General features: G+C 45.3%; 1 protein-coding gene across 3 annotated transcripts in view; it reads left to right on the top strand.

Moving 5' to 3' along the window:
* Window positions 1-20,733, top strand: part of LOC139276106 (myelin protein zero-like protein 1) — a 125,548-nt gene that overhangs the window by 1,802 nt on the left and 103,013 nt on the right. The window contains exon 2 of one of the 3 annotated variants that reach the window (XM_070893600.1): window positions 20,536-20,647. The exons of the other annotated variants lie outside the window; for them this stretch is intronic. The gene's annotated coding sequence lies outside the window, so the exon portion shown is untranslated. The remainder of the gene's footprint in view (window positions 1-20,535; window positions 20,648-20,733) is intronic. 3 annotated transcript variants of the gene reach the window in all.

Consider the following 20,733-nt stretch of genomic DNA (forward strand, 5'->3'; position numbering starts at 1 on the left):
CACCGCCTCCAGTGCGCCAGTGCAGTCTTCGGAGCCTGAGCAAAAGAGCGTTTGAAGACCAGCTTCAAAACTGCCACCAAGCTCATGGTCTACAGGGCTGTAGTAATACCCGCCCTCCTGTTTGGCTCAGAGACATGGACCATGTACAGTAGACACCAAGTCACTGGAGAAATACCACCAACAAGATCCTATAAATCCCCTGGGAGGACAGACGTACCAATATTAATGTCCTTGACCAGGCCAACATTCCCAGTATTGAAGCACTGACCACACTTAATCAGCTCCGTTGGGCAGGCCACATTGTCTGCATGCCACATGTGAGATTCCCAAAGCAAGTGCTGTACTCGGAACTCCTTCACGGGCAAGCGAGCCAAAGGTGTTCAGCGGAAACGTTACAAGGACACCCTCTCAGCCTCCCTGAAAAAGTGCAACATTTTGACTTTTCGTTTATAATCTGTGCATTTGAATTACTGAGTCATACCTGTAGTATAATTAAGGAGCTATTAAACAGATAGTTAGCCAGTGCACTGCAACAGTGTTGCCTTGTAAGTATATACTTAGAGCATACGTGTCTTAAAACACAGATTTGTTTAAAACTGTTTGTGATGGTATCATGGTTAGGGTGAATTATCCATGCAGCTTGAATTGTGGTGATATGCTGTGCATAGTTCTACTTCAATTTTAGTTTGGTTTAAAAAATTTTAAATCTCCCTCCATTTAATTTTGTGGTGACTCCCAAACAGTATATGGGTTTTTAAAAAACGGGACTGTTGATGTGGTGGAGAAAAAATAATTAAAGTTTATATTCTACAGCTGCGCTCCACAGTCTTCAGCACATAATCTAGGCTGACACTTAGTGCAGCACTCTCAGGACTGCACTGGTCGGAGGTGCCGTCTTTCGGATGAAACATTAAATCATGAAATATCTGCCCTCGTAGGTGGACATCAAATATCCCATGCTTTTCGGAGTGAGGGAGTTCTCCCAGTGTCCTGGTCAACATTTCTTCTTAGGCAGTGCCTTGGAGTCGAGGATGACTTGCTTCCACACTAATATGAGTTCTCAGGTGACTAATGAGTCCAATGTGGGACCTACAGTCTCTGTCACAGGTGGGGCAGACGGTTGGAGGGACGGGTGGGTGGGGTGCTTGGGTTGTCGTGCGCTTCTTCCACTGTTTGCACTTAGCTTCCGCGTGCACCCGGCGAAGAGACTCGAGGTGTTTGGCACCTTCCTGGAAGCTTCTCCACTTTGCGCGGTCTTGACCAGGGATTCCCAGGTGTCGGGGATGTTGCATTTTATCAAGAAGGCTTTGAGGGTGTTCTTGAAACGTTTCTTCTGCCCACCAGGGGCTCGCTTGCCGATTAGGAGTTCTGAGTAGAGCGCTTGCTTTGGGAGTCTTGTGTCAGGCATGCAAACAATGTGGCCCGCCCAACGGAGCTGGTCGAATGTGGTCAGTGCTTCGATGCTGAGGATGTTAGCCTGATCGAGGACGGTAATGTTGGTGCGTTTGTCCTCCGAGGGGATTTGCAGGATCTTGCGGAGACATCGTTGACATTTCTCCAGCTATTTGAGGTGTCTACTGTGTATGGCCCACATCCCTGAGCCATACAGGAGGGCGGGTATCGATGCAGTGCTGTAGACCATGAGCTTGGTGGCAGATTTGAGGCCTGATCTTCGAACACTCTCTGTTAGGCTGTGTTGGCACACTGGAGACGTTGTTGAACCTCGTTGATGTCTTCCCTTGCTGATAATCGCTCCCGAGGTATGGAAAGTGGTCCACGTTGTTCAGGGCCTTGATGACTGGGGGGCAGTGCTGTGTAGCGGGGTCAGATTGCTGGGGGACTTTTATCTTACGGATGTTTAGTGTAAGGCCCATGCTTTCGTACACCTCAGTGAAGATGCTGATTTATGACTTGGAGTTCAGACTCTGCGCAGATGCAAGTGTCGTCCGTGTACTGTAGTTCCATGTCAGAGGTTGGGACTAAAGAACAGATGGTGGGTAGAAAAAGTGCAGGAGATCCAGCAACTAGCTGACAACCATGACCAGCAGTCAAGACCACCTACGGCCCAAGGTGCTACCCCACTGAAGGCCAAGAACGGAGAGGTACTCATCAAGGGCAGAGAGGCAGTCACTGCCAGCTGGAAGAAGCACTTCGAAGACTCTGAGGCAGAAATTCAGAGGAGCACTTGCAACGGGCAAATCAATAAAGAATAGAAATAAAATGCGCACTTAACTTAAGCTGCTGCGTCCGCTGGAACTCCTGATCCACAGGTCTCCTCTCCCTGCTACGCGCAGTGCATGCACGTCGGGATGTCCGCAGGAGTCATGAGTGCCTCGACACCCAATCACAGGTAAGTATTTTCTCATTCATTGTAATAGGAGTTTAGTAAGTAACGAAACTCCTATTACAATGAATGAGAAAAACCCCCAAACTCAAAATACATAAAACATTAAAAAAAACACCTCCCACAATAAACGAATAGAAATTTAAAATGTTACACATGTTTTTTAAAGAAAAAAAAATTGCCAGTTTTCTAAAAAGTTAGGGTTAGGGTTAAAATAACATTATCTGAGTGGGCAGGGTTTTAATGTAAATGTGTATTTTTAATTTTCATGTTTTTTCTATGTTTTTAAACTTTTATGCCTGTAAAAGTAAGCTATGTGCCTGCTTTTTCAGGCATAAGAGTTTTGAGGACATTTGCCGAGCAAGATATCAGTAAATAGCCCAAACTTCCACATACTAATGTCTTCACTCCCGATCTGTCCAGGATGATGGATTGGAAAAGCCAGTTTTCAGTGCATGTGCATTGCGTGCTGAAAACCGGCTTTTCCAATGCCTTCCCAGGTCCATAGAAACTTCGTACGGGCCCGGGACGTCGGAAATTCTGCTCCTCTGTCTTCGACGCGAGTGTCTTCATCTCCATCCCGCGGCCAACATCTATCGCTCAACCAACCTAACTAAAACCAATTATCTCGTTGTTTGTGGGACATTGCTTTATGCGAATTGGCTGTAAAGTGCTTTGGGACATTGAGGTTGTAAGAGGTGCTATATAAATGCAACTCCTCCTTCCCCATGCAGCTTACAGAAGCTAAGTACTTGATTCTCTATGATGTCCCAGAAAGTTTTTGGTGGAATAGTAATGAATTATATTATTTAACTTAATATCTAGTAAGTTGTGTGTTCAATTATTTCTTGTGCATAGCATGTTTATGTTGTCTCCATGTTTATGCTATAATTAGGCAATAGATAAGCTGGTAGGGTGTGGTTGGGAATTTCAAAATTATGTTTATATAGTTTCTGCATTAATGAGTTGTATTCTGCATGTTCTGAGAGTTCAGTGTAGCTGGATTTGAGATAGTCCACTACTGCTTTCAGTCGCATCCATTCTGGTGAGAGGCTAGTGTATTTGTGGCCCTTCAGCAATGGTTAAGGGAAGCAGAATGAAACATTAGTGTAGTGTGAAATGTGTCCATCATAATTAAAATTATAAAGAAACTTTCAACATAGTTTGTCCATCTTTATTTCAGGGTTGTCTTTTTCCCCATGTGAGAGCCCCAATCTTTGCTCTCTCTTTTAAAAGTTAGAATTTTAAGAACTTACTCACTTCCTTGTTCGCTGTCTGGGAGCTCTGCATTTTGATTGGCTGCCGAGACAGCCTGTTGACGTCTCAGCAATTCGCACAAATCACTATCTTTGATTTGAAGGTCGGGAAACGTGAAGTTCTCGACACAGGAATGGTGAGATCCTTATACGAAGTGTACTTTGGGTCCAGCGGTGAGCGCCTTCGCTTCGCTGCTGACCACAAATTCCGGGCCAATATTTAGTATAATAACAATACCGTACCCACCCTGTTTTCAAACTGACCGTGATGTGATAGATAGACATGTTGAGCAGCTTCTTGTGATCTTCGATGCATAAAAGCAAGGGTAATAAAAATAACTTTAAGTTCTCAGGAGGGATGAGGATTGAATGTATCTTCGACAAACAAATCCAAATCCTACTGTGTCTAGTTGTCAAAGTCTCCAATCTAAAACATATCCCTGTCCCCCTCCAACTCCGTTTTCCTCGTGCTGGTTGGGATTTGCCTGATGTTCATGGAAAGAAACCAATCTTGTTGTTCAAAATTCCCACATTTACATTTCTCTCACGCTATATGCTTTTATCAGACAAGTGAATAATTCTTAAATATTTCCCCCATCTTTTATTCCCCATTTTCCTCACTTTTTTTTTCCTGAAGGTCACTGGTAGTCCTCTCATACCTTACATAAAAATTACAATAAAGAAACCGGTTGTTCAACCCAACCAGTCTGTCTTGGTGCTTATCATGCGCATGAGCAGTAGTCTTAATCCCATGTGCTTGCCCTGTTCCCATATCCATTTTTCTCCTTTCCTTCAATCATCTATTAAATGTTGATATGGTCTCTACCATCATTAACTCTGGCAGTGCATTCCATATCTTCACCATCCTCAGTGTAAAATAATCTCTCCAGCTCTCTGTCCTAAATCTCTTGTTGTAATCTATGTCCCCTTGTTCTAAACTTCTCAATCACTGGAAACAGTCTGTTTTTATCTACTCTGCCACATCCCTTTTAAACTCCTTTTATTAAATCATCTCTCAAACTATTGCTGTTTCTATTAGAATAGAGATTATCAAGTCTTTTTTTATATTTCTTCATACCAGGTAGCATCTTAGCAAATCTGCTCTGTACCTTCCCTAATGCCTCAACATCCTTCATGTAGTATTGGACCCAAATCTGTTTATGTACTCCAACTGTGGCCTTACTAAGGTTTTATATAGATGCACCATTACGGTCCCTAATTTCGCCACGATTGTTCCACCCTTCAAGATGTAGTTCTGGATCCGGAATATGATTGAAACACATGTGAACTCATCCATTTTTGGCGTGGAAGCAAGTCATCCTCGTTTCGAGGGACCACCTATGATGAACTTCGGAGAGTGCTGCGCCAAATTCAAAAATGTCTTTGGCGAAAGTCCCGATTTTTTTTTTTTCCTGGCGCAAACGTACACAAAAAAACTGTACATTTACCTGCGCGGGCGACAAAAATCCAGCAAGTGGAAAATAGGGGCCTACGTCTCGTTTTTCATGTTCTATACCATTTCCCTTAAAACCCAGTATTCCCATTAGCCTTTTTTATGGCCATGTCCACTTGGTGTTTTTAATGTTTTGTGAACCTGAACCCAAACCTTCTGCTCTTCCACAACACCCAGCCTCCCCAGTACAATCAAAGTATAATTATCTTTTTATTAAATGTACCCTCTCATATTTACTGACATTGAATTTCATCTGCCACCTTTTTTGCCCATTACACTATTTTTATCAATATTTTATTGCATCACCTTCCTTTGGTCCTTAGAATTATTTATTCTGCCTCCTATTTTTAGTTCCATAAAATTTGGACAGCACTCTCTCCAACCCTATATCCAAATCATTGATGTACACAATGAACAGAAGTTGACTCTGAACAGAACCTTGTGAGGCACTACTTCCCACTCCCATCTACTGAGAATGTGATAACTCTTGCCTTGTTTCCTCCTTTTCTGATTTGGTTTTTAATCCAGTTTGCTACCTTCCCCCCACATCCCCCCCCCCCCCCCCCACCCCCCAATTTCCTGTATGGTACTTCAAAAGTTTTCTGAAAGTCCATCACATCCACTGCATTGCCCCACCCCCACCCCCCCAATCATCATATCTATTGCCTCCTCAAAGCACTCTTAGGATTGTTAAGTCTGATCTTCCTTTCTGAAATCTGTGTTGGCTGCTTTTAATTATCTTCTCCATCTATTTAGTACTGTCATCTTTAATTAAAGATTCAAAATGTTTTGCCATCACAGTTGTGAAACGAACTGGTCTATAATTACCAGGTTAGCTCTGTCTTCCTGTTTGAAATTGGGTATCAGCCACTCTCCAGCAACATTCCTTCTAATGGACGTGCAGAGATCGGGATCACGCGCAGGCTGCTCACCTGCTGGAAAAGATACCAGTAGTGGGCAGCCGCACAGCAAATTTTAAAATTGCTCTCCAGTCCTCCACTCAATAGAAATCTGATACCTGGGACCACCCCTTCCCATTTCCCTCCGGATCCTTGGATGCATCTGTACATGGTACACACTGCAACCACAGTGCGCCAGTGGTGGAGGGAGTGAATGTTGAAGGCAGTGGATGGGGTGCCAATGAAGCGGATTGCTTTGTCCTGGTGGTGTAGAGCTTGTTGAGTGTTGAGCTGCATTCATCCAAGTAAGTGGAGATTGGGCCCAAGTTTCCACACGATAAAAAACGGGCGCCCCTCCGAGCTGGGCGCCCGTTTTTCGCGCCTAAAACGGCGCCGGAAAAAAAAAAATCACGATTCTGGAGAGCCCTGCAGCTCCTTGTCTGTTTGGCGTGGCGCACAGGGGGGTGGAGCCGACACTCGCGCCGATTATGTAAGTGGGAGGGGGAGGGGGCGGGTACTATTAAAAATTATTTTTTCCTGCCGGCAACCGTGCGCGCTGGAGCGTTCGCGCACGCGCAGTGTGAAGGAAACATTGGCACTCGGCCATTTTTGTAGTTCTTTGTCGCTGTTTAATTTTTGAACATTTTTTAATAAAAGCACATTGCCATCAACACTGAGGCTTCCTGCAGTCTTCTCACTGTCTCCTTCCCGCCCGGCGTCTGGAACGGCTCCCCCCCCCCCCTCCAGCTGCGTTCGGTCGATCGGGCCAGCACTCCCTCCCTCCCGCCGTCTGGAACGTCTTTTCCCCCCCCCCCCCCCCCCCCCCTGCTGCGGTCGGTTGGACCCGCACTCCCTCCCTCCCGCCGTCTGGAACGGCTTCCGCCCCCCTGCTGCGTTCCCCCCGCTGCGTTCGGCGGGTGGGCCCGCACTCCCTCCCTCCCGCCGTCGGGAACGAACGAACGAACTTGTGAGGCTGGCTGAAGCACTTTCACACAGGTAGGAAGATGGTTTATTTAATCTTTTCTTTGCTTATAAATGTTTATTCAGGTTGGATTTATTTGTATAATATTTGTATAAGTATAAATAAGGATTTATTGTAGAATTTAATGAGTTCCCTTCCCCCCCCCCCCACCCACCCACTTCGTTCTGGACGCCTAATTTGTAACCTGCGCCTGATTTTTTTAATGTGTGGAACAGGTATTTTCAGTTCTACAAAAATCTTCACTTGTTCCATTCTAAGTTAGTTTGGAGTACGTTTTCACTGTGGAAACTTTGAAATCAGGCGTCAGTGGCTGGACACGCCCCCTTTTGAAGAAAAAATTCTGTTCCAAAGTAGAACTGTTCTACCTGACTAGAACTGCAGAAAAAGAAATGTGGAAAATTGCGATTTCTAAGATAGTCCGTTCTCCACCAGTTGCTCCAAAAAAAAAAAATCAGGCGCAAATCATGTGGAAACTTGGGCCCCATACTTCAGACTTGTGCCTTGCAGATGGTGGAAAGACTTTGGGGAGTCAGGAGGTGAGACACTTGCTGCAGAATACCCAGCCTCTGACCTGCTCTTGTTGCCACAGTATGTAAGATTTCTAAATGTCTGACATTAAATTGACAGCAAGACCGATTCTTTTAAAAAAAATAATTTTGGAATAGTTTATTAAACACACACATGCACATCTATCAGAGAAATAGCAGTCCTCAACTACCCTACAGATCTACTTAGTTACAACAGATACAATGATACAATATAAAAAAGGTATACTTCACTTCCCTCTGGCAAAGCACATGGCCTGCTTTGTTTGTAGAGGAAGGTTCCTGCTTTACCATGTGCTAAGGAGAAGAGACCCAGAAATCTTTGCTTGGATTATTATACCCCTTACGGCCATTGTTTCTCAGAAAGCCTCCGGATTGGATATTATTTCCAGGGTCGTTCCTGATTGGCTTCTCCTCATGCATGTCTGTCATGAGGGCCGGTGCCATTCCTTGATTAGGTTAATGGCTTTGGGTCTGTGATGGATCCGTTGGTAAGGATCACGGCTTGCATGTCGTCGTGGAGCAGGGGGAGTATGATGACGTACTTTTGGGGGCATCCGAAATGGAGGAGGACACTCCATAGACTCTTGCGGTTGACAATGTCAAAGGCCTTTGTAAGGTCGAAGAAGGCCATGTTTATGGGCTGACGCTGTGCCCTGCATTTTTCCTGCAGCTGTCGCGCTGCAAAAATCATGTCCGTTGTGCCCCGGAGGGGACGAAATCCGCACTGCGACTCCGGGAGGAGCTCCTTGGCCACGGGGAGAAGATGATTTGAGGAGGCACGCCAGGTTAGGTTTGAGGCGCTGACTGTAAAGGGCTCTCCTAGCTGGGTCCTTAAGTGCCCCAGCATTGACTTTTTTGCGACACTGCTTCTGCTGCCCCCTTCGCTTTGGTGCTGTGTTGATGTCAATGCTCGATAGAATTAGGCGGTGATTCGCCCAGCGGGTGCCCGCTCCTGTCATGGCATGGGTGATGCGCTCATCCTTGCGATCCCTGGCTCGGACGATGACCTAGTTGAGCAGGTGCCAGTGCTTGGAGCAAGGGTGTTGCCACGATGCCTTGTATTTGTCTCTCTGGCAGACAAGTTGTTGGTGATGACAAGTTCATGCTCTAAACATTTTGTCAGGAGTAGGGTACCGCTGGAGTTGGCTTTTCCTACCCCCTCTCTGCCAATCACGCCTCCCCAGAGGTCTGTGTCCCTGAAGTCGCCGAGGAGGATCAGTTTGTCGCCCGCGGGGACGCAGGTCAGGGATTTTTCACAGTTGGAGTCAAGCGGGGCTGTGTCATCGCCCCAACCCTCTTCTCAATCTTCCTCGCTGCCATGCTCCACCTCACAGTTGATGAGCTCCCCACTGGAGTGGAGCTAAACTACAGAACCAGTGGGAAGCTGTCCAACCTTCACCGTCTCCAGGCCAGGTCCAAGACCACTCCAACCTCTGTTGTCGAGCTACAGTACATGGACGACACCTGCATCTGTGCACACACACAGGCTGAACTCCAGGACATAGTCGACGTATTTACCGAGGCATATGAAAGCATAGGCCTTGCGCTAAACATTAAGACAAAGGTCCTCCATCAGCCTGTCCTCGCCGCACAGCACTGCCCCCCCCCCCCCCCCCCCCAACATCAAGATCCATAGCGTGGCCCTGGACAATGTGGACTACGTTCCCTATCTCGGGAGCCTTCTATCAAGAGCAGGCATTGATGATGAGATCTAACACCGCCTCCAGTGCGCCAATACAGCCTTTGGCCGCCGGAGGAAAAGAGTGTTAGAAGATCAGTCCCTCAAAACTGTCACCAAGCTCATGGTCTACAGGGCCATAGTAATACCTGCCCTCCTGTATGGCTCAGAGAGGTGGACCATGTACAGTAAACACCTCCAGTCGCTGGAAAAATACCACCAGCGATGTCTCCACAAGATCCTGCAAATCCCCTGGGAGGACAGATGCACAAGCATTAGCATCCTCGTCCAAGCCAACATCCCAGCATTGAAGTACTGACCACACTTGATCAGCTCCGTTGGGCAGGCCACATAGTTCGCATGCCAGATACGAGACTCCCAAAGCAAGCGCTCTGCTCTGAACTTGTCCACGGCAAACGAGCCAAAGGCAGGCAGAGGAAACGTTACAAGGACATGCTCAAAGCCTCCCTGAAAGTGCGACATCCCCACTGACACCTGGGAGTCCTTGGCCATAGACCGCCCTAAGTGGAGGAAGTGCATTCGGGAGTGCGCTGAGCTCCTCGAGTATCGTCGCCGAGAGCATGCAGAAATCAAGCGGAAGGAGCGTACGGCAAACCAGGCTCCCGACCCACCCTTTCCCTCAATGACTATCTGTCCCACCTGTGACAGAAACTGTGGTTCTCGTATTGGACTGTACAGCCACCTGAGAACTCATGCTAAGAGTGGAAGCAAGTCTTCCTCGATCCCGAAGGACTACCTATGATGATGGCTTTCCAATTAACATCTTTTCTAGTTTGGTGAGTTTCAAAGCCATGCTGACATGAACTTGGTGAAGTCATGCATTTTGTTTCTTTTAACAATGCAGCCTTTCCATATAATCTGTACTTGAACATTTATATATGTATGTATATATATATATATAATATATATTATATATATATATATATAAAATCTCTATCTATTTCTCTATCATAGACAGTCCCTCGAATCGAGGATGACTTGCTTCCACGTCAAAAAGTTCACAGGTGTTTTAACGATGGACCTAAAATTCCAGGTCCGAACTAAATCTTGAAGGGTGGAAGATGCCTGTGCTTGGATTTTTTTAACATGTGGTGACCGTTGCACACCAGCCATCACACTGGCTTGACAGAGCTAGGTCTTGGTCCAGAAGCAAGGATTAACCAAGACAACTGGAGACCTGCTCTGCTGCACGGACCTATTGCGCACACATATCGCAGTGTGGGCTGGCCCGTGCTGCCCCTGGGCCCTCGCCTCTTCTGGGCCCCAAACTCACGCCTCCTGGGTCCCGATCACGTCCCTCTACAATCTCTCGCCGTTCCTTTGCCCCGACCTTACCGCTCCTGCTGTACCTGCCCACGCTCCAATCACTGACCAGGACCTTGATGACATCACTCTTTGCTGCCGTTGCTCTCCTGCTCCAGCACGTGTTGCTCCCTGGAGTGGTACACTGCCATGCTACTTCTTCCGCTCCCCGGCCTGCTCCGATGGTGCTCACAGGCTGGGGGCCACGCATCTTACAGTATCTATGTGCTTAGTCCAGTTAACTTTCTGGTCAATGGTGACCCCCAGGATGTTGATGGTGGGGGACTCGGCGATGGTATGGTTGAAAATCAAGGGGTGGTGGTTAACTCTCGCATGTTTGGAGTTGGTCATTGCTTGGCTACAGGTTACAGATGGTGGTGGAATACAATTCTGATGCTGCTGATAGCCCACAGCACCTCATGGAAGCCCAGTTTTGAGCTACCAGATCTGTTGTGAATCTATCCCATTTAGCATGGTGGTAGTGCCACTCGACACGATGGAGGGTGTCTTCAGTGTGAAGATGGGACTTCGTTTACACAAGGACTTGCGGTTATCACTGATCACTGTTACCAATGCTGTAATGGACAGATGCATCTGTGACAGATAAATTGGTGAGGATGAACCAGATGGGTTTTCATGACAATCCATTACTGACACTAGCTTTTTATTCCAGATTTATTTAAGTAACTGAACCTCCCTCGTGTTGTTCTCTCACCACCTGCTGCAAGCCCAGTCTGGCAGCTATATCCTTGAGGACTCGGTCAGTAGTGGTGGTATCGAGCCACTCTTGGTGATGGACATTGAAGTCCCCCCCCCATCCAGAGTACATTCAGTGCCCTTGCTACCCTCAGTTCTTCTTCCGAGTGCTGCTCAACATGGAGGAGTACTGATTCATCAGCTGAAGGTGGTAATCAGCAGGAGGTTTCCTTGTCAATGCTTGACCTGAAGCCATGAGAATTCATGGGGTCCGGAGTCAATGTTGAGGACCCCCATGACCGCTCCCTCCCTCCCGTATACTACTGTGCTGCCACCTCAGGTGGGTCTGTCCTGCCGATGGGACAGGATATACCCAGGGATGGTGATTGAGGTGTCTGGGACATTGGTGGAAAGGTATGATTCGGTGAGTATGACTGGCGGGCTGTTGCTTGACTAGTCTGTGGGACAGCTCCCAATTTTGGCACAAGTCCCCAGATGTTAGTGAGGAGGACTTGGCAGGCTCGATTGGGCTGGGTTTACCCTTGTCGTGTCCGAAGCCAGTGCCGAGGTCGTTGTCCAGTGGTCTCTCCGGTTTTATTATTACTGTTTTCTGTAGTGGTTTGTTACAACTGAGTGGCTTGCTAGGCCATTTCAGAGGGCAGTTAAGAGTCAACCGCATTGCTGTGGGTCTGGAGTCAGATATGGGCAGATTTGCGTCCCTAAAGGACATTGGTGAACCAGATGGGTTTTCATGACCATCCATTACTGACACTAGCTTTTTATTCCAGATTTATTTAATTAACTGAATTTAAATTCCCCAGCTGCCGAGATGGGATTTGAACTTGTGCCTCTGGATTATTAGTCTAGGCCTTTGGATTTATCCTGTAATTTATCCTCCATGCTACTGCTCCCATTAGTTAGTGTGGGTTGCAGACTTGCTTGCCATACTCCCAACACTGTTGTCCAGGTCATTAATAACGACTGTGAAGAATAGCAGGCCTAGGGTGACCGTTCCCTGGGGGCACCACAGGTAATCTGTCTCCAAGCTGAACTCGATCCGTTAACTACAATGTTTTGGTTGCGTGTTTGGGAGCCAATTCCTAATCCATTTTATAACACTTCTACTGATACCACCAGATTTAATCTTGTGAAGTAACCTAGGTACTGTATCAAAAGCTGTCTGAAAGTCCAGGTAAACAATGTCTACGGATTTCCCGAATCAACTACCCGAGTGACTTCCTCAATTTGTTGTGCCTAACCTATTTTTCAGAAGCCATGTTGTCAATTTCTAATGGCCCCTTCCTTTTCCCAGTGATCATAAAGGACATCTCACCCTCAACTATTCACAGCATTTATTAGCGACATAGATGATGGCATAGAAAATCATATCCAAATTTGCTGATGACACCAAAATAGGTGGCATTGTCGGCAATGTAAATGACAGCCTAAAATTACAAAGGAATGTTGATAAATTAAGTGATTGGGCAAAACTGTGGCAAATGGATTTCAATGTAAGCAAATGTGAGGCAATCCACTTTGGACCTAAAAAGGAGAATAGTAAAAGTAGAAAGGAGAATAGTAAAAGTGGAGGGCAGAGAATCTCAAGGCAAAAAACAAAAAGGGCCACATTACAGCAAAATTCTAAAGGGACAAGGTGTGTTTAAAAAGACAAGCCTGAAGGCTCTGTGTCTTAGTGCAAGGCGTATCCGTAATAAGGTGGATGAATTAACTGTGTAAATAGATGTTAACAGATATGATGTGATTGGGATTACAGAGACGTGGCCCCAGGATGATCAGGGCTGGGAACTCAACATCCAAGGGTATTCAACATTCAGGAAGGATAGAATAAAAGGAAAAGGAGGTGGGGTAGCATTGCTGGTTAAGGAGGAGATTAATGCAATAGTTAGGAAGGACATTAGCTTGGATGATGTGGAATCTATATGGGTAGAGCTGCAGAACACCAAAGGGCAAAAAACGTTAGTGGGAGTTGTGTACAGACCTCCAAACAGTAGTAGTGATGTTGGGGAGGGCATCAAACAGGAAATTAGGGGTGCGTGCAATAAAGGTGCAGCAGTTATCATGGGTGACTTTAATATGCATATAGATTGGGCTAGCCAAACTGGAAGCAATACGGTGGAGGAGGATTTCCTGGAGTGCATAAGGGATGGTTTTCTTGACCAATATGTCGAGGAACCAACTAGGGGGGAGGCCATCTTAGACTGGGTGTTGTGTAATGAGAGAGGATTAATTAGCAATCTCGTTGTGCAAGGCCCCTTGGGAAAGAGTGACCATAATATGGTGGAATTCTACATTAGGATGGAGAATGAAACAGTTAATTCAGAGACCATGGTCCAGAATTTAAAGAAGGGTAACTTTGAAGGTATGAGGCATGAATTGGCTAGGATAGATTGGCGGATGTTACTTAAGGGGTTGACAGTGGATGGGCAATGGCAGACATTTAGAGCCCGCATGGATGAACGACAACAATTGTACATCCCTGTCTGGTGTAAAAATAAAAAAGGGAAGGTGGCTCAACCGTGGCTATCAAGGGAAATCAGGGATAGTATTAAAGCCAAGGAAGTGGCATACAAATTGGCCAGAAATAGCAGCGAACCCAGGGACTGGGAGAAATTTAGAACTCCGTAGAGGAGGACAAAGGGTTTGATTAGGACAGGGAAAATAGAGTACGAGAGGAAGCTTGCAGGGAACATTAAAACAGACTGCAAAAGCTTCTATAGATATGTAAAGAGAAAAAGGTTAGTAAAGACAAACGTAGGTCCCCTGCAGTCAGAATCAGGGGAAGTCATAACTGGGAACAAAGAAATGGCAGACCAATTGAACAAGTACTTCGGTTCGGTATTCACTAAGGAGGATGCAAACAACCTTTCAGATATAAAAGGGGTCCGAGGGTCTAGTAAGAAGGAGGAACTGAGGGAAATCCTAATTAGTCGGAAAATTGTATTGGGGAAATTGATGGGATTGAAGGTCGATAAATCCCCAGGGTCTGATGGACTGCAAACCAGAGTACTTAAGGAGATGGCCTTGGAAATAGCGGCTTCATTGACAATCATTTTCCAACATTCCATAGACTCTGGATCAGTTCCTATGGAATGGAGGGTAGCCAATGTAACCCCACTTTTTAAAAAAGGAGGGAGAGAGAAAACAGGGAATTAAAGACCGGTCAGTCTGACATCGGTAGTGGGTAAAATGATGGAATCAATTATTAAGGATGTCATAGCAGCGCATTTGGAAAGAGGTGACATGATAGGTCCAAGTCAGCATGAACATAAGAACATAAGAATTAGGAACAGGAGTAGGCCATCTAGCCCCTCGAGCCTGCTCCGCCATTCAAAAAAATCATGGCCTATCTTGCTATCTGCATGCAGTACTCCAGGTTGCGGCCTCACCAATACCCTGTACAGTTGCAGCAGGACCTCCCTGCTTTTGTACTCCATCCCTCGCAATGAAGGCCAACATTCCATTCGCCTTCCTGATTACCTGCTGCACCTGCAAACTAACTTTTTGGGATTCATGCACAAAGACCCCCAGGTCCCTCTGCACTGCAGCATGTTGTAATTTCTCCCCATTCAAATAATATTCCCTTTTACTGTTTTTTTTTCCCCAAGGTGGATGACCTCACATTTTCCGACATTGTATTCCATCTGCCAAACCTTAGCCCATTCGTTTAACCTATCTAAATCTCTTTGCAGCCTCTCTGTGTCCTCTACACAACCCGCTTTCCCACTAATCTTTGTGTCATCTGCAAATTTTGTTACACTACACTCTGTCCCCTCTTCCAGGTCATCTATGTATATTGTAAACAGTTGTAGTCCCAGCACTGATCCCTGTGGCACACCACTAACCACTGATTTCCAACCCAAAAAGGACCATTTATCCTGACTCTCTGCTTTCTGTTAGCCAGCCAATTCTCGATCCATGCTAATACATTTCCTCTGACTCCGCATACCTTTATCTTTTGCAGTAACCTTTTGTGTGGCACCTTATCGAATGCCGTTTGGAAATCTAAATACACCACATCCATCGGTACACCTCTATCCACCAGTCTCGTTATATCCTCAAAGAATTCCAGTAAATTAGTTAAACATGATTTCCCTTTCATGAACCCATGTTGCGTCTGCTTGATTGCACTATTCTTATCTAGATGTCCCACTATTTCTTCCTTAATAGCTTCAAGCATTTTCCCCACTACAGATGTTAAACTAACCGGCCTATAGTTACCTGCCTATTGTCTGCCCCCTTTTTTTAAACAGAGGCGTTACATTAGCTGCTTTCCAATCCGCTGGTACCTCCCCAGAGTCCAGAGAATTTTGGTAGATTATAACGAATGCATCTGCTATAACTTCTGCCATCTCTTTTAATACCCTGGGATGCATTTCATCAGGACCAGGGGATTTGTCTACCTTGGGTCCCATTAGCCTGTCCAGCACTACCCTCCCTAGTGATAGTGATTGTCTCAAGGTCCTCCCTTCCCACATTCCTGTGACCAGCAATTTTTGGCATGGTTTTTGTGTCTTCCACTGTAAAGACTGAAGCAAAATAATTGTTTAAGGTCTCGGCCATTTCCACATTTCCCATTATTAAATCCCCCTTCTCATATTCTAAAGGACCAACATTTACTTTAGTCACTCTCTTCCATTTTATATATCGGTAAAAGCTTTTACTATCTGTTTTTATGTTTTGCGCAAGTTTACTTTCGTAATCTATCTTTCCTTTCTTTATTGCTTTCTTAGTCATTCTTTGCTGTCGTTTAAAATTTTCCCAATCTTCAAGTTTCCCACTAACCTTGGCCACCTTATACGCATTGGTATTTAATTTGATACTCTCCTTTATTTCCTTGGTTATCCACGGCTGGTTATCCCTTCTCTTACCACCCTTTTTCACTGGAATATATTTTTGTTGAGCACTATGAAAGAGCTCCTTAAAAGTCCTCCACTGTTCCTCAATTGTGCCACCATTTAGTCTGTGTTCCCAGTCTACTTCAGCCAATTCTGCCCTCTTCCCACTGTAGTCCCCTTTGTTTAAGCATAGTACGCTTGTTTGAGACACTACTTCCTCACCCTCAATCTATTACAAATTCAACCATACTGTGATCACTCATTCCGACAGGACCTTTTACTTGGAGATCGTTTATTATTCCTGACTCATTACACAGGACCAGATCTAAGATAGCTTGCTCCCTTGTACGTTCTGTAACATACTGTTCTCAGAAACAATCCCGTATGCATTCTATGAATTCCTCCTCCAGGCTACCCCGTGCGATTTGATTTGACCAATCGATATGTAGATTAAAATCCCCAGCATGGATTTGTGAAAGGGAAATCATGCTTGCCAAATCTTCTGGAATTTTTTGAGGATGTTTCCAGTAGAGTGGACAAGGTGATGTGGTGTATTTGGACTTTCAGAAGGCTTTCGACAAGGCCCCACACAAGAGATTAATGTGCAAAGTTAAAGCACATGTGATTGGGGATAGTGTGTTGACGTGGATTGAGAACTGGTTGGCAGACAGGAAGCAAAGAGTAGGAGTAAATGGGTACTTTTTAGAATGGCAGGCAGTGACTAGTGGGGTTCCGCAAGGTTCTGTGCTGGGGCCCCAGCTGTTTACATTGTACATTAATGATTTAGACGAGGGGATTAAATGTAGTATCTCCAAATTTGCAGATGACACTAAGTTGGGTGGCAGTGTGAGCTGCGAGGAGGATGCTATGAGGCTGCAGAGTGACTTGGATAGGTTAGGTGAGTGGGCAGATGAAGTATAATGTTGATAAATGTGAGGTTATCCACTTTGGTGGTAAAAAAGAGAGACAGACTATTATCTGAATGGTGACAGATTAGGAAAAGAGGAGGTGCAACGAGACCTGGGTGTCATGGTACATCAGTCATTGAAGGTTAGCATGCAGATACAGCAGGCGGTTAAGAAAGCAAATGGCATGTTGGCCTTCATAGCGAGGGGATTTGAGTACAGGGGCAGGGAGGTGTTACTACAGTTGTACAGGGCCTTGGTGAGGCTACACTTGGAGTATTGTGTACAGTTTTGGACTCCTAACTTGAGGAAGGACATTCTTGCTATTGAGGGAGTGCAGCGAAGGTTCACCAGACTGATTCCCGGGATGGCGGGACTGACATATCAAGAAAGACTGGATCAACTGAGCTTGTATTCACTGGAGTTCAGAAGAATGAGAGGGGATCTCATAGAAACGTTTAAAATTCTAACGGGTTTAGACAGGTAAGATGCAGGAAGAATGTTCCCAATGTTGGGGAAGTCCAGAACCAGGGGTCACAGTCTAAGGATAAGGGGTAAGCCATTTAGGACCGAGATGAGGAGAAACTTCTTCACCCAGAGAGTGGTGAACCTGTGGAATTCTCTACCACAGAAAGTTGTTGAGGCCAATTCACTAAATATATTCAAAAAGGAGTTAGATGAAGTCCTTACTACTAGGGGGATCAAGGGGTATGGTGAGAAAGCAGGAATGGGGTACTGAAGTTGCATGTTCAGCCATGAACTCATTGAATGGCGGTGCAGGCTCGAAGGGCCGAATGGCCTACTCCTGCACCTGATAAGCCTCTCGTTCCCTGGTTCTGATTTGTCGGAATATTTTGAAAATAGAAACTACATGAGCAAGCGTCCATTCTGTGGGAACTATCCCTGACTCTATTGAAGATATGGGTAATGGGCTCACAAAGCACCTGTCCCATTTCTTGAATCAGTCCTGGATGGATATTATCTGGACCTGGAGCCTTATCAATTTTGAGTGTTCCTAATCTATCCAAGATGACATTATAGGTTGAGCGTCTGGAGTTCCGAAATTTGGAATGTTCCAGAATCTGGACATCAGGCCGAACCGTGGCGGGTTCGTCCAGAATCCCAAAAAAGTTCCGGAATCCGGACTTTTTAAAAAAAAACGAATTAACCACTGAAAAAGTATTTTAAAAAAATTAAAAACTTTAACTTTTTTTTTGCAGGTTTTCAACGCAGGTTCTTCCTCCCCCTCCTCTCCCCGCCCCCACCCGTCCCAGCTATCTTTGCTGCCGCTGCCAGCCCCCCCCCCCCCCACCTACCTCGGCCGCCGCTCCATTGCCGACCTACCCGCGCTCCGACACCGGGCCCCCCCTATCTAACTCGGCTCCTGCTCCGCCGCCGCTGCCGGGCGCCCCCTATCAACTCTGCCCCCTGCACAGCGCTGGGCCCCCCTTACCTACCTCGGACCCTGCTCCGCTGCCGGCCCTACCTACCTCAGTCCAGGCATTTCTGGACTCGGGACGTTGGAAAGACGTTCCGAAATCCGTAAATTCCCAATATCCGGAACAGCCTTGGTCCTGAGGTTTCTGGATTTCGGATACTTTACCTGTACTATCTATTTTAATAATGCTTTTCAATACTGAGCACTCCTGATCTGGAACATAAGCATCGTCGACACAAGTACAGACTAGGACTGATTCAAAATAGTAATTTTAGCAGCTCTACCACATCCTGAGAATCAGTTTGAATTTGCCCTACAGTATCCTTTAGTAGCCCTATATCGTCCTTTTATGATATTGTGACTTCTGACATAGCTAAAAGAAAGCTTTTGTTATTACTGCCACAGTTACACACATTATCTTCTTTTCAGAGATCTATTGGCTAATCTTATGCAATTAAGGAAGGCAAAAACAGACACGTGGTACTTTTCTCTGTTTTTGTTGAGTTAAATGCTCAATGAAGAATGGCATCTGTTTCAATCAAATTTGCCTATGCATTCCCTGTCAACCTTAATGATTTTGTTTTACAGTCTGCCCTTTTAACCATTGGGACATGAATGGCTTCATTCTGTTAGAGAATGGCTTTATATCCTACCCATTTGTCCAGAGGAAACGATCATTGATGGTGTCTCCAAAAGTCTCAGCTACTCTTGAGAAGCTGATCTCTGAAGAAGCAGAAATAAATGAAAGGAAAGCAAAACCATGCACCTCATCTCAAGAGAGAAGGAAAAATCCAAGGACCCAAGAAATATCGGAGAAGGACCAGGAGGAGAGAGCTAGGAAGAAGCAACTTTGTTTTTTCCCTTAAAATAAGTTGGGGCACTGCACAACTGGTTTTGTGTGTCTCTGTACACCCGAGTGAGGATGGCAAGACAGTAATAAAAGTGACTCTTAAATGCTCCTTTATTTATGTGGTATAGTAAATAAACATTTGTGGTAGCCAAATCTTATATTTTCAAAGAACTTTTGTAGCCGGGCGTTATATTAAATAAAAGGAAATGCATACATCATTGAGCCATTAGGGGGGAGCTACTTTGATTCTAGAATGAGCTCCACTACTTTGATTCTAGAATGAGCTCCACTACTGATTGTAACTTGCTCTGAGAAAAGCGGACTAACTCAGGAAGTTTGGCAACTCCTGAGCCCACAGAGGTTGCTGTAACTGAGGTGCGCTCAAACTTTATTGGACTGCACCCCACCAAAAAAATTCTCATACCTGTTGCATATCACTAGCAATGATGCAGTAAACATGAAATTCATGCAGCTTCTCGAGATAAGGAAGCTCGTAAATCTTGATAGTAAAAGTTCTAGTATGAGCTGAGAAAGGAATTCTTGCTTTTAAAAAAAAACCATGTATAGACATATTTGTGCATTCTATTTTGCTTAAGCAAATACAGCTGAGTATTCTTTAGTAATGCTGAACGAGTGCTATAATGTGACTTACTGAAATGCAGTAGAGAAATTTCACATTGGAATATTTTTGATTGCCTACTTTCATGCATGCATCTTGCCCATATGTACATCTTTTTCTATCAGAATCCTCAGATTATCCTATATCCGAGGAAATATCCCTCCGTGGTCTCGCTGCTCCCTATCTCTGTAATCTCCTCCAGCCCTATAACCGTACCGAGAGATCAGCACTCTTCCAAATCTGGGCTGTTGAGCATCCCTGATTTTAATTGCTCCACCATTGGCGACTGTGCCTTCAGCTGCCTAGACCCTAAGCTCTGGAATGCCCTCCATGAACCTCTCCACCTCGCTATCTCTCTTTCCTCGAAGACCCTCCTTAAAACCTACCTCTTTGACCAAGCTTTTGGTCATTTGTCCTAATTTCTCCAGATGTGGTCCAATGTCAAATTTTGTTTTATAACTCTCCTCTGAAGCGCTTTGGGACATTTTACTATGTTAAAGGCACTTTACTGATACTTGTGGTGATGGTATTTGAAGAGGTGTGCTGTGGGTATTGCTGTGCTGGATGCACCAACATTTTGATTATTGCTGAGAGTTGGCACAGTAGGAGAGTGTAGCTGGTGATATTTTTAAATTGATTGGAAGTTGACCAAATCCCATGGCAAAAATGATTTTTTTTTCCTTTTCAGCCTTTGCCACATCCCACAATTTGACAACCACTACAATAATAAACTTCAGTTGCTCCCTAAGCACACTAGATATACAATGATAGAGAAGGGAATTGAAACAAATCCAGATAAGGTAAAGCACAGTGAGAAAAGGTACTCAACAGGAAAGCTTAACACAATTGCTTGTTTTATATTTATCCCTTGCCCTGTGACGAATTC

Source organism: Pristiophorus japonicus, chromosome 11, assembly GCF_044704955.1.
Source record: "Pristiophorus japonicus isolate sPriJap1 chromosome 11, sPriJap1.hap1, whole genome shotgun sequence".
Lineage (NCBI taxonomy): Eukaryota > Metazoa > Chordata > Chondrichthyes > Pristiophoridae > Pristiophorus > Pristiophorus japonicus.